Source organism: Electrona antarctica, assembly GCF_951216825.1.
Source record: "Electrona antarctica genome assembly, chromosome: 9".
In the NCBI taxonomy this organism is placed as follows: domain Eukaryota; kingdom Metazoa; phylum Chordata; class Actinopteri; order Myctophiformes; family Myctophidae; genus Electrona; species Electrona antarctica.
The window spans coordinates 4,727,139-4,741,545 of NC_136790.1; the positions used below are offsets into that span (position 1 = coordinate 4,727,139).

General features: G+C 42.2%; 1 long non-coding RNA gene across 1 annotated transcript; it reads left to right on the forward strand.

Moving 5' to 3' along the window:
• Positions 1 to 5,061: 5,061 nt before the first annotated feature.
• LOC306928995 lies at positions 5,062 to 7,401 on the forward strand. Its single transcript, XR_013790741.1, has 3 exons — positions 5,062 to 5,158; positions 6,025 to 6,123; positions 7,266 to 7,401. It is a non-coding gene; the product is annotated as an uncharacterized lncRNA (long non-coding RNA).
• The last annotated feature ends 7,006 nt before the right edge of the window (positions 7,402 to 14,407 follow it).

Sequence of the window (14,407 nt, forward strand, 5' to 3'; positions counted from 1 at the left end):
GTAGAGTTGCTGGCCGGCTCCATATATGCCAGGTCTAGGTGATGATCCAGTCTTCTCCATATATGGTTATCCAAGGTTAGATGAGGTCAGTGTTGTGATCTTCATATATGGAGATGGCCATATATGGTGGCATGACATGTCACAAGGCACCACATATGGAGATCTAAGGGTCTTCATGATGTCACGTGATGTCACGTGCCGTGACCATATATGGAGACGTGATGTCACGAGGTGTGACCATAATGGGCATGCGTAGGTGATGGACGGATGGACAGACGGACGGACGGACGGACGGGAGATGCATAGTAAATGTGACCTACAGTCGCAATAAATCCATACACTTGGCTGCCACATGGCACATGATGTCACAGGGGAAAGCCAGATGTTGGAGGGGTTAGTGCCCCTCAAAAAGTTGCCTGACAAACAAATCAATCATGGAATCAATGGATCATGGAGTTTAGTTTTACCTTTATCTCATTTGCTTTATGCCGGTATAGATTTGAAAAGATTTGTTTAGCTTCAAACCACAATGGACTATATTGTAAAACACAACTTTAATATTGCAGTAATGTCCCTTTTACAATAAAACAAAGCAATCCCTTACTGTATTGGTGGCAGGCTCACGCAACAACTCTTTCTGTCGTCTAGGATTGTGCCTGTGAGAAGAAAGAAGCATGTAATATGTAATTTGAAAGTTATTGCTGTAATAACTTATGGGGTTAAAGTCCAAGAAAAAACACAATACTCACAAGTAACTGCCCTTCACTGTCCGTAAATTGTGCTGACTCTGAAAAGTGCAACTAGCTCACTTGTGTAGGACCTTGCACAGTGTATCATTGTTGGGAGTGGAGTCAGTGGACAGGGTTAGTCCATAGGGTCAAAGTGCACTGGAACCCTAAGCGTCCCTATTCTGGGAATTTGATAATAGACGAACATTAGGCGTTGAAATAATGTGGTTTGAAGCACGGCTAGAAAGGTGTTCAACCAATCAGATTGCTTCCTCAAAACGACCTGTTGTATAATGGTTAACTGAAACAGGGGCAAACAAAATGATGAAAAAAAATCATGCTGTTTTAATCATGCTGGCAACATGACTAAAACAGCATGATTTTTTTTCACAGGTCTCCACCAGGAGGATAGGACTGTGTGAGATGTTTGGCAAAATGTTTAGGAGTAATATAAACATGTTTTTTTGTTTGTTTGTTTTTTGCAACAATTGTCTTCATTTTGTTGAGGAAATGCAGAGCCAGATCACTCTCATAGCATCTCTGAGGATAGAATTGTGGATGAGCAGGACATGTGCAGCATTTTGAACGAAACAGGCTACTCCTGAAAACTTTGGAAGGCAATGCTAGCCAATCAGTGTAAAATCTGAGAATTACAACAGACTCGTCTTGATCACATGACTACAGAGATCATGTGTACCGATTTGCGTGAGATTTGGATGAAATCTGTGCAACTAATATAAACAATGTGTTTTGCAGAAATCGGCCTCATGGTGGCGCTATAACCGGCAGATGTGGAGGGATGCAGGGACAATGTTTTTCCATGGCCTCTAGGGAGTGTGCATACATAAGTTGTATACAGATCGATGCAGTTATAGCTAAAAACAGGAATTGGCCTGTTATAGCGCCACCATGAGGCCGATTTGGAAAAAAATTAGTGGCATGTCGGGCCTAGTGGAAATGTGCGTGTATAATTTCACGGAAATTGCACACTAGCTGTGTTTGTGATTTGTGGCATTTTGTTCGAAACGGACCAATCATGTGATTTTTGGAAGCCAATCTTAGCCAATCAGGATGGAAGATGGGAAATGGTGCAGATCCGTGTTGATCACATGACTATGGAGATAGTGTATACTGAATTGTGTGATGTATGGATAAAATGTGTACGAGTAATCTACATAAATGTGTTTTGCCTAAATCGGCCTCATGGTGGCGCTATAACAGGCCGTTGAAGAATATTCGGGGCAGAGGTTCGTCGTTGGCATCCAGGGAGTGTGTGTGCACAGTTTGGCATGGATCGGGCCAACGGTGGCGGAGATTAGCTGGTAACGGACGGACGGAAGGAAGGAAGGGCGGACGGACGGACACACGCACACACACACGGACGGAGTGCAAAACATACTCTCTCCCCATGCCTTCGGCCTGGTGGAGACAACAATAGTTTTTGTCTTCATGTTGTGTAAATTGAATGTTATGAGTCTGAGCATTCAAAAGGAGTAGGTGATACTGTCATGACTGCTCCTATCCAGCAGATGTCACTCTCCCTTCATGGTCTGCCCCATCTTTATGTCTTGTCTGGTTGTGTGTATGCCTTGCCCTTGAGCTGTGTTCTTTATGTTGGTGTAGTAAGCTTAGCCTGTTACTGTACTGTAGCCTCTAATTCTAGTTTATGTATAATCCTGCATGTTGTTCGATCCAATGTCTTGCCTTTATTGTGTCCTCCTGTTTCTGTATCAGCCTGTTGTGTAAATTTGTTTTACTCCACAAGTCCTGCTAAAAAACTGTGACTCCTAAATCTTATGAGCCTCAACCTGAAATTTCAATCTTGGCTAGAGATTCAGGGTCTGGAGCCAGGCTTAGGGGTACAAGGTTCACTAGAAAAACAAACAAATGGGAAAAATGGAAAACAAGGGCAAAGGAGAATATTGTGAGGTCCAGTAAGTGTAAACGCAGCTCTTTGTTTTTTGAGTAAACAACATGGTGAAATAGTTGTTATTATGTGCCAAGATGACTGGGGTGCATGGTCCAGTGAATATTATTGGACAGTGACACAGTATAACAGCCAGAGAACCTGAGAGAGCTCGGCAGAGAGGGATCTCATATCTAACAGCCAGAGAACCTGAGAGAGCTCGGCAGAGAGGGATCTCATATCTAACAGCCAGAGAACCTGAGAGAGCTCGGCAGAGAGGGATCTCATATCTAACAGCCAGAGAACCTGAGAGAGCTCGGCAGAGAGGGATCTCATATCTAACAGCCAGAGAACCTGAGAGAGCTCGGCAGAGAGGGATCTCATATCTAATAGCATGATGAAGACTGTGTTTTTTAGTGCTGTTGTGCTGAGTCTTCTCGCAGTGGGCTGGAGTGCTCCTATGGTCTGTGAGAAGCTGTCGAAGCCAGTGGAGAAAGAAGTGGATGTAAGTCGCTCTCCTCCTGATTTATACTTCATTGTATGATGGTGCATAAATGCAGCATATGTGTGCAAAGTATAAGTAGGCTAAAATAATATAGAATATGGCTCTAACAGAGAGTTTACAATCAGTTGAGGCATTTAGCAAATGATTGGATGGGAGTGAATGGAACCCATGCATTCAGTACCAGGTAATACAGGCAAGGTTTGGTTTAGCTCAGCCTCAGCAGGGATGAGACACTCCTTTGGTTTGGTTTAGCTCAGCCTCAGCAGGGATGAGACAATCCTTTAGTTTGGTTTAGCTCAGCCTCAGCAGGGATGAGACAATCCTTTGGTTTGGTTTAGCTCAGCCTCAGCAGGGATGAGACAATCCTTTTGGTTTGGTTTAGCTCAGCCTCAGCAGGGATGAGACAATCCTTTGGTTTGGTTTAGCTCAGCCTCAGCAGGGATGAGACAATCCTTTGGTTTGGTTTAGCTCAGCCTCAGCAGGGATGAGACAATCCTTGTTCTACTTATCCTTTGTAATTGAGTATGAGAGAAATAGAAACCACACACCCTTTCACTGTTGTGTAACCTACCCTGGTCTGGACATTACAATATGCACATAGATCTACATGCATCGATTGGTACCACCAAAGATATATACAGTAGCCAATAAGCACATTCAAAGATGAAGTTAACATGAGTACAGCAAGGGGATATCATTAGACGCAGCTGTGCATATAATTGCATATAACATATTGTGCAACACATTGATTGAACACAAGCTCATGCAGATGATTCCAGGAGGAACTAGTCAGGAGAGGAGGAGAGAAGAAGGGAGAGACAGAATAGGAGAGAGATAGAGATAGAGAAGGTTCCATAATCAAATGCTTCATGTGGGTACGGACATGCCTGTCCGGCGTCCGCACCCGCAATCATTTGCATTTGAATCTCAACCCAATTCCGCCCGAATCTGTGTGTGCATGTGTGTGTTTGTAAGCTATATAAAAAGCTATATAAGCTATATAAAAAAGGTAATAGATGTTTCAGAAAGTAATATGATATATTTTTTATTTCAGTTAAACGGGACCTGGTATGTGATAGCTATGTCTACGGAGAGCTGTTGGCAGGCACTGTTACTGAATTTGTTTTTGTGGCCAAGTGCTTCAATGGACATCACCTCCAAAGGCACAGTGAACACTTATAATGCCAATCTAAAGATGAAAATGTAGGTATATATTGAGCTATGGTTCTTCATTTGTTTTTCGTGCTTAAATATTTGCTGCTGAAATTATAGCTATGAAAACCTTTGCTTCTCCTTAACAGGTATGGATATTGTATGAATGAGACTGAACTGTTCAGTAACAAGGGTATGTATGTGTATATAGCTACAGTATATGTACACACAGTATACAAACATTACATGTACTGTAACTGAGTGTACAGCAGTGGTGGAAAAAAGCACTCAATTGTTTTACTTAATTAAAAGTATCAATACTGCAATGTAGAACTATACACCGTCACAAGTAAAAGTCCGGAATTCAAAATGTACGTAAAAGTACAAACGTGTTGGTATCAAAATGTACTTAAAGTACCAAACGTAGAAAGTAATCACTATGCAGAATGTCCCATTTGAAATGTTTTCAAATGCATACAAATCCTTTGAAAATAGCAGATCTACAAGCTCACAATGCATTGTGAATTGATGCAACGCATTGTGATCTTGTAGATCGGCTATTTTCAAATGGCCGAATTGTATTTAGGGCTGTAGTGTTATGTTTTGTAATAATAATCAAAGTAACTATAGTAACTCAAGTTTTCAAATAAATGTGTGTAAATCATTTCTTTCTACCAGTGATATGTCACCCTGCTCTCTACTGTTCTCTCTCCACCCTCTTTCTCTGTATGCATTCTTAACATTACTTCATTCTTTCATTTCCATGATCAGCTTCCCTTGATGGCACTGATCCTAACGAAGTATACCTACATACGGGTTGCCCTGACTGTGTTGTCATAAAGGAGAGCGGGAGCATCATGTTCATGAGTAAGAATCACCAACGTAGAGTTGAATATTAGACTGAACATTTGCCAGAATAGAAGAGGTTTATAATGTTTCTAATGTCACTGTCACTTGGACTTGTACACTCCATCCAGTGAAATTGGATAATTAATCAACGGCACAATTTATAACTCGTAAATTACTCAAAATACTATTATAACTACATAACATATAAACTACAGGTTCAGGGTTGATTTCCAATTGAAGGGAAGAAATATTACATTGCTAAACGAACAATGATGGTCATATTGCAGTAGCATGTTGTTTGGGGAGATGTTAGGTTTGATGTACTGTGTATACTAGTTTATTTTAAGCTCTAGATTATTCTTTACACTTACAGTATGTGACAATTTTTGTTGACTAGGGCAGGGGTTCTCAACCCGTGGGTCGCGACCCCTCGGGGGGTCGCCAAATTATTTTAGAAGGGTCCCCAAATTATTAAAAAAAAAAAAAAAAAAGATTTTTTTTACATTTTATTTTCACGATTTTTCAAAAATAGCAGACCTACAAGCTCATAGCGCGCCACTCGGTGGCGCGCTATGAGCTTGTAGATCTGCTATTTTTCAATAGCTAAATTATAACAATGCTTAAAACACCAAAAGGGGTTCCCGCCCAAAATGGTTTAAGGTTATTGTAGCAGTCAATTTATATTGGGGGTCGGGAGGGGGCGGGGCGGGGGTCCCGAGACATTGCCAAAGCATTTCCGGGGGTCCCCGGCCAAAAACGTTGAGAACCCCTGGACTAGGGTTCTTGCCATTTACTGCAATCTCACTAATGTACATCATCACATGGCTAATGTCCATATCATGTACTGTACTGTATGATATCATATCATATCATCTCTTCACCAGGTAGGAGAACAATTGTCACCGCTGCTGAAATGACAGAGTTTGAGAAACAGGCGGAATGTCTTGGCTGGCCAAAAGTACAGGTTTTGAACACAGATCATGGTGAGAATAATTCTGTTTAGTTTTTCATACTGACAGACAGACAGACAGACAGACAGACAGACAGACAGACAGGCAGGCAGGCAGGCAGGCAGGCAGGCAGGCAGGCAGGCAGGCAGGCAGGCAGGCAGGCGCGCGCGCACGCACGCACGCACGCACGCACACACACACACACACACACAGACACACACATACATACATACATAAACATCAAAATATACTGCCATGGCAGTATGAAATGTGGAGGTACTTACATTGATCAATACGGCTGTGGAAATATCACATTTTGAAGAATGGAATTATTTGTAGCAGTCCATACACACAGCTAAGACAATATGAGCAGACGCTTAGCAGTCCATACACACAGCTAAGACAATATGAGCAGACCAGTCCATACACACAGCTAAGACAATATGAGCAGACCAGTCCATACACACAGCTAAGACAATATGAGCAGACCAGTCCATACACACAGCTAAGACAATATGAGCAGACCAGTTCATACACACAGCTAAGACAATATGAGCAGACCAGTCCATACACACAGCTAAGACAATATGAGCAGACCAGTCCATACACACAGCTAAGACAATATGAGCAGACGCTTGCAATATCTTTGTGATTAGCCAAGCATAAATAGAACAAGCAGCACCACCTGATGTTCTTTTCAGCAGTTTACCTAGTGACCTAGTGTTGAAATATACTGCTGTAGCAATGTGTGTGTGTGTGTGTGTGTGTGTGTGTGTGTGTGTGTGTGCGCGCGTGCGTGCGTGCGTGCGTGCGTGTGTGTGTGTGTAAATAAGGCTTTAAATGAAGAAAGGCTGCTTGTAGCCACGATACAAACATTATTTTAATGAAAAACAACCAACATTTCAGCCAGATAAGGTCTTCTTAAGGCATGGAGGGTCTTCTTCAATCCCTGAAGAAGAACTCCTCTGGTCAAAACTGTGGTTGTTTTTCATTAAAATACTATTTGCATCATGGCTATGAGCAGTGCGGCCTCTTTCTTTCTCATTTAAAGTCTTCTGCACCGTGGTCAGCAACTCAGCAACACTGGTGTACGTGTGCCCTTTTTTCTTGTTAGTTTGTCATAATCATTCCGTTGTGTTTTTTGTTAAACATAACCTGTGTTTTTCTCCACACAGGCACAGAAAACTGCAAAGACTATACTCAGGCTCAGGAGTTGAGTGAAAAGGAAATGGAGGAAATAGCAGAGTCATTTGGCAAAAGGCTGTGCGATATGTTTCTAGACCTTCTCAAATGTTTTTTCAAAATCCTGGGTCTAACCTGCATTGCATAGCTATTATCATGGCATAATTACCCTTATTCAACCTCAAAACCAGTTGCTTATGTTAGATTTATAGCTGAGGCTATGAAAAAAGCCAAGAGACCAAATACCTCGACCTTATAAGACTTCACTGGAAAAGTGAGAACACAAAGTATCAAACCCCAAAAGATGAACTTAGAGTAATGTAAAAAACCTGAAAGGATTTTTTGACACAAGACACAAGTTCTTAAAGTGTTTCTCAGATTTCTTTAGTTTTTTCTTCAGATTCAGAGCGTGTACAACGGTAAAGGATAGAGGAGAGAGAATTCTCCTAAGTGCTCTGAATGTCATCATATCATTTTGCACAAACATATATACTGAAAAACATGTCATTGATTAGGATTCAGCTGTCACATTTCAATAGGTTGAAAGGTCCCATCAGTGTAAGATGTCATCAGGCTGTCATGGGCGTTCGATGGTCTGAATCCTGTTTTCGACTTTAATCACGTTCCGTGATTAGGATTCTGTTGTTGTCCATTTATCTCATAGGGTGAGAGTGTATGTTTATCCTCATCTTTAAGGGCAAGGTTGTTGTCGTGTTGTTTTCCATGTTTTTCCATTTAATCTTATTTCCCTTTTGGTATAATTGACAATCTGGAGTGGGCTACAGCTGATAGTGGAATTAATACACACGCAAATATTGATATGACATCACTGTGTGACAGGGCAGTCCTGTGCACCAGATACAAGAAGTAATTTTTTACTATTTTAACATAGTAATAAGATGTGAACATAAAATATGAAACAATAAATCATAATGTAAGAAAATACCCATCAGCTTATACTTGGATTGACTGAATAAAACACTCACACGATGAGGATCCTCGTTAATTTGCCTAACTCATCACAGTAATTTTGTATAGCAAACACTTTAGCATTTTGCTTTGATATGTAAACAGTCAATCAATGTTGAGCCTCTGACCCTACTTTCCGAGCACATAAACAATACGTGTGGACTCGGAGTTTGCATGTTCTCCATGTGTCCCCTAGGGTAGGTTGAGGTTCCATTCCCGGCTGACCGGACCATTTGCTGCATGTCACTCCCTTGCTCTCTGTCTGTATTTCTCATTCTTCACTGTATCTGTCTGAATAAAGCATGATTGAAAATGCCCCAAAAAATAAAATAATAATAATAATAAGTAAATAAATAAAATAAGCATTTTAATTTATCACTATCGGATTTTACAGCACTTTTATGTGCCAAATGAAATGGATATAGTGGGCCTGGGCCGTGGCTCAGTGGTCCAGACACCTTGGCTGGTAATCCAGTCTGGCAGTGTGCCGCGGGCTCGACTCCCGATCCCGACGGCCTTTACTGCATGTCTTCCCCCCCATCTCTCTCCCCATTTCCTGTCAGCCTACTGTCTGTCCCTCCATAAAAATAATATAAAATAAAGGTAGAAGCCACAAAAAAAAAACATACAATTGATATTGTTGCTGTCAGGTGGAAACCACCTAACTCAAAATAAGCATTTGAATGTATCACTATCGGATTTTACAGCACTTTTATGTGCAATATTAAAATGGATATTGTTGCTGTCGGGTGGAAACCACCTTTTTTTGTACACAGATCGGTGCAGTTATAGGTAAAAACAGGAATTGGCCTGTTATAGCGCCACCATGAGGCTAATTTTAAAATGTTTAAGTGGCATGTCTTCCTCTGCCTAGTGGGAATGTGTGTGCATAATTGCACACACACTATATACAGCTTTTGTCCCCACACGTCTCATATTTCATTGACAATGAAAGGAGAAATTAGCTCATATGTGCCTCAAATATGATGTAAATTTGTGGCAACACAAACATTAAATGCCATTGACAATGAAGGGAGAATTTACGTCATGTAGAAAATCGGCTAACCAATCACATGAATTCAGTTGTTCATGAGATGATGTAGGATGATGTATAATGATAAGAGCGCCCCTCACTTTACACGGGTGTGATTTTTACTTTTTACTTACTGGAGGGGGTGGAGGAAAGTGTAGGGGGGCAACTTCCTTGGCCGCAAAGCGCCCCATTTTGGGGGGATTCAATCCCCCCAAACCCCCAAACTGCATATAATGAGGGACGTTAAGGTTGGCAAATCAGGGCAGGCTGTTCGATCCCCGGCCGGGTCATACCAAAGACTGTAAAAATGGGGCCGAATGCCTCCCTGCTTGGCACTCAGCATCAATGGGTTGGATTGGGGGTCAAATCAACTAATTGAAAATGGTGGGCCCTATTGTAAACACGTGCAATGCTTTATGGTGTCGTCCAGTTTTTTTGTATTGAGTTGTACTTGAAATGTACTGTAATTCTGCAAACTGTTAATAAATCAATCAATCAATCAATCAATCAATCATTGATTCACATGTGCGGCGCACAGTGCGGGTCACCGCTCCAAGAGATGGGTCAAATGCGGAGAACACATTTCACTGCGGTAATGTGTGTGTCACTAATCGTACGACTTTGACTTTGAGTGACAACTGAAGGCAGAAGGGTGAAATGAGCCCTCAACGCCTTCTGTCAGAAATATGGGGATGGGATGGAAGCCTGGGCTTTACTGGGCGGGGCTTAGTGGGCAGGGTTTTTCTTTCTTTTTACATGAGTTGGGCGTTGTCATACTCTACTAGAGTCTGGAAAACCTCTATCCAGACCTCCTGGGTTCGAATCCTGCTTAATATACCACTATTTTTGTGTCAACCGCAAAGCGCAAACAACCATTTTGGCCGATAAAGTAGTTTTAGACCATGGCCGGTTAAGACTGAGCCGATGGAGTCCGACATACATGGCCTGTAAATACTTTCCCCGCTGAAAAACGTAACCTACGTTAATCATTAGTCTCGGCAAGCGCCAATAAACTAGTCGAAAGGCTACTCACATTAGCTTCGGGTGGTTATCTGTTGTTAGCCATAACACTGGACTGCCATCGGTTAGTGAGAGACACCTACACCTACTCCGACAACACACACACACACACACACCATTCAGTCAACATCTGGTTCCAGTCGCGGCGTTTTGGATCTTCAAAATAAAGGTTGAACGGGGGATATCCTGGCATTGTAATCATTCTTTAATTAATCCTGGCGGCCAAACGGTTAAAGCTGATATAGACAACTATCATCTCCTGTATAATGATGCTGGGGTGTTTTCCTGCATACAGACACTACCGTTGGCTGACTCAGCCTCTGGGGTGTTTTGAGTTGTAGCAGGCGTTAACTTCACACTCGCGGCCGCATCTACGATGCGATGTGAGCTTGTATATCAGCTGTTCTCTGTGCGCAATACTGTTGGGCTTTGAAGTATAAATGTCTCCTAGGGTGCACCTCACTAGCCAACTCACAAGAGGAGGTTGAATGGACTGCGCTCCCCAAAACAACAGGTTTGGAGATCTGTTGGGAATTGATTACATGAAACAGTCACCCGTGCGCCCAGTCCCAATGTCTTTCCACGCCCACTTCCGGTAAATAGTTGTGTCTTTAACGAGCATTTACACGTTTTTTTCTCTGGAGAATCTAAGTACATTTTCTAATGTAAAAATGTGACAGACCAATATTATTATGAAGCAAACAAGATGGTAAATCAGGTCGAACAGATAGAACAAACCTTACCTTGAGAAAACAAAAGTTGTAGACTTCTTAAATTACCTCGGTTAACATGTAGTGTCTATGGAGTGACGTCACGCTATCACCACTAACCCCGAAAGGGGGCGTATTTAGGGGGCGGGGAAATTCTGTGAGATAGGCTTATTGGAACATTTCAAATGTATACCTGGAATAATTAAGCCTATACTTAAAATGAATCTCACAAATTGAAAGTATATACATTTAATAATCATTTACATTATATTTGAAATATACTAATTTAGGAGTAGGCTAAACGTTTTTCACCTGTGTTATTTGGTCCATGGCCTCCACCAGTCTGTGTTATTTGGACCATGGCCTCCACCAGTCTGTGTTATTTGGTCCATGGCCTCCACCAGTCTGTGTTATTTGGTCCATGGCCTCCACCAGTCTGTGTTATTTGGTCCATGGCCTCCACCAGTCTGTGTTATTTGGTCCATGGCCTCAACCAGTCTGTGTTATTTGGACCATGGCCTCCACCAGTCTGTGTTATTTGGTCCATGGCCTCAACCAGTCTGTGTTATTTGGACCATGGCCTCCACCAGTCTGTGTTATTTGGTCCATGGCCTCCACCAGTCTGTGTTATTTGGTCCATGGCCTCCACCAGTCTGTGTTATTTGGTCCATGGCCTCCACCAGTCTGTGTTATTTGGTCCATGGCCTCCACCAGTCTGTGTTATTTGGTCCATGGCCTCCACCAGTCTGTGTCGGAGCAGATCCAGCAGAACAGCAGGCAGGGCCAGCTCCATATGCTGCACCTTCTGAAGGACATAATGTCTTCATTGTTATATTGTTTATTGTTATTGTTTATTTTTGTATATGTTGTATTGTACATGCCTAGTGTTATTGGTCTTGTTTATCAGCTTGCAGAGTAAAGACAACCTTAAAGACGACTGTAGTGGACACGTTTTTCACGATTGGCTGCCTTTAAGACAATGGGAGACTTAGCCATAAAACCCATAGTCTGAACGGAATAAAAACCCATACTCTGAACGCCGGATCGATGGAGGCTGTGTAAGTTGTGAATCAATACCGCCCCCATCTGGCGAAGTCAGGTTAAGTCTATCACCTGAACAGATGACACATTGTATTACTTGAGTATCATCAATGCTATGCTATTTATTCCGGTTTATCGAGGGCAAAAACAAACTTGCTGCAAGCTGATATCATATGACCATTTTCGTCACCGCTAAACCCCTTATCCCTAAACTTCTTTGCCTTTTTTTTTACTATTTTGATAAACATTTTTGAATAGTTAAAATGGCTAGTCTACAAGCTCACATGTTTTTCAAAATAGTAAAAAAAAAAAGAAAAATAAGTTTAGGGATAAGGGGTTTAGGCGGTGACGAGAATTGAGCCCTATGTCTATTTGCTCAGACACTACGACGTAAAATTCTCTATTCATTGGGAATTTAATGTTTGTGTAGGACAAAGTTTGTGCACACACACCAAAAGCTGGATATAGCAGGGGGTAGCTATATCACTCAAAAATATGTTTTTTTGAGTGGTGCAAACCACTCCAACAACCAGCTTTGTCTGTATGTTTGTGTACCTGTGTACGTGTCCGTGCACAGGTACACCTGTCCGTGCACAGGTGAGCATGGTTACTATGGACACTGACATTACGTCAGAAGACCACAGCTGATCAGGCTATATAAGACCTTGCACCACTCAGTTCACACGGGTGTGATTCTTTTAATTAAACAAAGTAAAAAAATGAAGAAAAGCAAGAAAATGGCAAAAAGTGCCTACTAACCATAAGGTTGGAGGACATTAGCATTGGAGTGGAGGAGTTGATGATTGGTGCCAGGCCCAGTGTCTCACCGGAGCCCAGAGTGAGGGGAGAGTCCAGGTTCACACTGACCCGGGCCACTCTCTGAGGCATGGCATCACCCAGCAGGAACTCCCTGTCCAAGGGGGAAGTTTGGATGTATTGTCACTATCATGCACAGCGACAAGAGTAAACTTTGTTTTGTTTGGCTTCATTCAGACAATGTAGGAGCATATAGGTAATAATAATAATATTATAACAATAACTATTACTATTGTTATTAACCCATTTAGGCCTGACCTCAAAAATTTAAAAAAAATCTTCTAAATCCTCCAGTTTTCTGAAATAAATATTTTCACGATTTTTCAAAAATAGCAGACCTACAAGCTCGTAGCTTGTAGATCTGCTATTTTTCAATAGCTAAATTATAACAATGTTTAAAACACCAAAAGGGGTTCCCGTCCCCAAAATGGGTTAATAATAATAATAACTAGAACTGCACTCTGTCGAGTGCCTACTTGCTTGTTGCACACTAGTAGGCCATGAATGGCCTACTAGTGCGCAAGCAGAGCGTGCAAGTGCTGTAGACCGCTATAAACTTTCAAATCTTAGTCTCACATATTGAATTATTAGATTTACCTATTTGCTACGTACCTTGCTTCTGAAGGAAAAAAAGTAGTATTTTTAAGTATGGTAAAATCATCGTTACGTCACCGTCAACTATACCCTGGCATTGGTACATATATTCATCACGTCATATGCTCATGTCCATATATGTGTACATGTCTATATGTATGTATATGTAGTTTTCTGAGTGGTTGGTGGTATAATGTGATCGGCTGGGTGGTTTGATGCGTATGTACTTGACACTGAAACGTATCATCATTACGTCACCATCGTCAATTATACCCTGGCATTGGTACATAATCTTCATCACGATTCACGGAAAACATACCTGCGCGGTCAGCTTCCGTATGTCCGTATGACATCATATCACGTGCATTCTAAGGGACATTGGTACATATCTCCACAGAAACTGCCCTGCTGGCAGTCACAGAAGCACTACTACATGCTGCCCAGGCTGCTTCCCACTCTGCAGTCCTGATTCTCCTAGACCTATCAGCAGCATTTGACACAGTGAACCACCAGCTGCTCCTAGACACCCTAGCGGATCTAGGCATCGGCGGGACGGCACTAAAGTGGTTCTCCTCTTACCTCACCGACCGGACCTACCAGGTCTCCTGGAAAGGTCTGTTATCATCCCCCCGAACCCTCCAAACTGGGGTCCCACAGGGATCTGTACTTGGTCCCCTCCTTTTCTCACTGTACACTAAATCCCTTGGCACTATCATCTCTGCTCACAATATATCCTATCACTGTTATGCCGATGACACACAACTGTTTCTATCCTTCCCCCCCTCTGCCACCCAGGTGGAAGAGCGCATCACTGCTTGCCTGGCTGACATCTCACAGTGGATGTCCTCCAACCACCTCAAGCTGAACCCAGACAAGACTGAGCTTCTCTTCTTCCCAGCTAAGTCCTGCCCGATGCGGGAGCTAACTATTTCCGTAGACAACGCCCTGGTAA